General features: G+C 41.9%; 1 pseudogene; it reads right to left on the reverse strand.

The window, feature by feature from the left end:
- Window positions 1-1,102: 1,102 nt before the first annotated feature.
- On the reverse strand, window positions 1,103-3,134 carry LOC122897545 (annotated as a pseudogene).
- Between the last annotated feature and the right edge of the window lie 357 nt (window positions 3,135-3,491).

Raw genomic sequence — 3,491 nt, forward strand, 5'->3', positions numbered from 1 at the left:
TTTTTTTTTATCATTTCAGGTACTTTATTTTTTATTTTTTTAATTAAATTGATTTATTTATTTTCAGAAAAACAGTATTCATTATTTTTTCACTACACCCAGTGCTCCATGCAATCCGTGCCCTCCTTAATACCCACCACCTGGTTCCCCCAACGTCCCACCCCCCCACCACTTAAAACCCCTCAGATTGTTTTTCAGAGTCCATAGTCTCTCATATTCACCTCCCCTTCCAATTTCCCCCAATTCCCTTCTCCTCTCTAACTCCCCATGTCCTCCATGCTATTTGTTATGCTCCGCATTCTTAACTCCTTTTGGAAAACTGGAATTTGGTGCAAACAAATGCAAAGTTTATAATGGGGCAAAAGCAGCATAGTTTAGGGGCAGCTCCCTGTGAACAGGAAATGTTGGAATGAGTTCTGCTTTGGGGATATAGAGAAGAAATTAGGCCTAGATCAAGGCATTGAAAGAGGATATACACGGAAGTCCTCCAAAGTTTTTAATACAGCAGTTAAGCTATCATTTATAATATAAGGCGCATTACCTAAAGCCCCTTAGACAAAGATTCCTGTGACAAATTTCTCTCAGAAATGAAAACTAAAAGTAAGCCCATTCAGGAAAAAAAATTAACATTATTTCTCCTACTAACAATTATAGAGCTCTGGAACCTATTTCATTTCCAAATTGGCCCTGGTCTCTAAGAAGCATGATTTCCTCATTCAGGGCCTTGTTTTTATCCTCTCCTCTCACTACTTTTTTTTTTTTTTTTAAGATTTTATTTATTTATTTGTCATAGAGAGAGAAGCGAGAAGCGAGAGCAAGCACAGGCAGACAGAGAGGCAGGCAGAGGCAGAGGGAGAAGCAGGCTCCCTGCTGAGCAAGGAGCCCGATGCGGGACTCGATCCCAGGACGCTGTGATTATGACCTGAGCCGAAGGCAGCCGCTTAACCAACTGAGCCACCCAGGCGTCCCTCCTCTCACTACTTTTTGGTTTGTGTCTCTCTCCTCATATTGAGTACTTCTGATTGTACTCTGTATTATCATGCTATCTGATATCATCTATCATCTGAAGTCCCAATTTGGAAATAGGCAAGACATGCATACATCAATCAACAAAGGAGGAAATGGCCACTTTAGGTGTGATCTGGGGAACACAGAATAATCGATTTAGTGTGTAAAAATATATTAGGAAGACTTCTGTAGAATTCTCACTGGCTCCAAATATCTCATTGGCCTGCTGTCATCCATTTTCTAATTCCTCTTTAGTGAACTATTCCTTTGGAATATCAGATTAGCCAACAGTGCTCTGTTGTTCATTTACAAATCATTACTTTTTTTTTTTAAAGATTTCACTTATTTATTTGACAGAGAGAAATCACAAGTAGATGGAGAGGCAGGCAGAGAGAGAGAGAGGGAAACAGGCTCCCTGCCGAGCAGAGAGCCCGATGCGGGACTCGATCCCAGGATCCCGAGATCATGACCCGAGCCGAAGGCAGCGGCCTAACCCACTGAGCCACCCAGGCGCCCCCAAATCATTACTTTTTTAAAACATATATAAAAACTGAGGCCTCAAAAGATGAGGAATGTGTCTGGAGACCCTAGCATCAGCCCACACCCAGCCCAGCACTGCATCCCAGCCAAAGCAACACTGGATATTCACATACAAAAGAATGAAAAGTGGACCCTGGCTTGCATCACTCACAAAAATTAATAGTAAATTAGTACATATACTAAAGACTGAAATGTGACCTGAAAGTATAAAACTAGAAGAAAAGAACAGAAAAGCTCTTTGACATTGGTCTTGGCAAAGATTTTTTGGACACACCAAAACCAAAAATAAACAAGTAGGACTACATAAAACTAAAAAGCTTTTGCACAGTAAGAGAAACAATCAACAAAATGAAAATCTACAGAATAGGATAAAATATTTTCAACTCATGTATCTGATAATGGGTTAATATCAAGATTTACATGGAATTCATATTGTTCAATACTAAAAGACAAGTAATCTGATTTAAAACTAGGCAGAGGAACTGAATAGACATTTTTCCAAACAAGACATACAAACGGCTAATAAAAACATGAAAAGGTGCTCAACATCATTAATCATCAGGGAAACATAAATCCAAAACACAGTGAGAGATGACCTCAACTTGTTAAAAGGGCTATCATCAAAAAACAAAAGATAAACAGTGTTGGCCAGGATGTACAGAAAAGAAACCCCTGTGTAGTTGGTGGGAATGCAGATTGATAGAGCCACAGTGGAAATGAGTATGAGGATTCCTAAAAAAATAAAAATAGAACCATCATATCATCCATTAATCTCCCTTTTGAGTATATATACATGGGAAATTAAATAAGTATCTCTACACTTATTTTTTTTTCTTATGAATATAGTATTTGTCTTCCCTCTGTCAAACCCCAAGCCAGCCACTTTCCCTAGGCTGCCTGGGGAGGTATAGAAAAAGGAACATACAGGGCACAAGAAACACAGGAGAAAGACATATGGGAGGTGGAGACGGCTCCCTCCCATGGCAAAGAGGATGTAAAAGGCCACCAGCAGCCATAAGAGCCCCATGGCCTCGGAGGAGGCAAAGCTCAGAATGGCATAGAAGAAGAGCTATTGCTTCAGAGAGGAGTTCGTGGTATAATCAACAATAAGGCTCCCAAACGTGGTCCCAGTTCCAGCCCCAGAGCCAGCCACCCGTCATTGAGCCTTAGCCTCAAGGAACATGGCTGCTACTTCAATGGCCCATGAAATGGTGCTGATCGGAACCTGTGGTAGGAATAAGTGACGTCAGGGGATGTGGGGCTGCCAAACTGTTGAGGCTCGTACCTGTCAGTGTCTTGGGTGGTTTTAGCAGACTGCAGTGATTGGCTTAACAGCTGACAGGTGCTCCTAGCCAAGAAGGGGGTGGAGACAAATGTTGCGCAGGTGTACAGTTTCAGGGGATGAGGGGCTGTGGAGAGCTGCTCCCAGGACAAAGAGACAGAGAGTGAGATATCTGCACTTCCATGTTCATCGCAGCATTGTTCACAATAGCCAAGACTTGAAAACAACCTAAGTGTCTGTTGACAGATGAATGGATAAAGGTGCAATATATAGAGGAGGGAAATCCCACCATTTGCAACAACATGGATGAGTCCTGAGTGCCCTATGCTGAGTGAATTAAGTCTGGCAGAGAAAGACAAACACTGTATGATCTCACTCATATGTGGAATCCTAAAAAGTTGAACTCAGAGTAAATTGGTGGTTGCTAGGAGTTGGTGGGTGAGGGAAATGGGGAAATGTTGATGAACGTCTGAGTGGCTCAGTTGGTTAAGCGCCCGTCTTTTGATTTCAGCTCAAGGATCTCCGGGTCTTGAGATCGAGCCCCACATCAGGCTCCACATTCAGCTCAGAGGCTGCTTGAGGTTCTCTCTCTCTCTCCCTCTACTCCTTCCCCAATTTGTGCTAAATAAATAATTAAATAAAATCTTTCTTTTTAAATGGG

The sequence above is a fragment of the Neovison vison genome, chromosome X (assembly GCF_020171115.1).
Source record: "Neovison vison isolate M4711 chromosome X, ASM_NN_V1, whole genome shotgun sequence".
NCBI classification, from domain to species: domain Eukaryota; kingdom Metazoa; phylum Chordata; class Mammalia; order Carnivora; family Mustelidae; genus Neogale; species Neogale vison.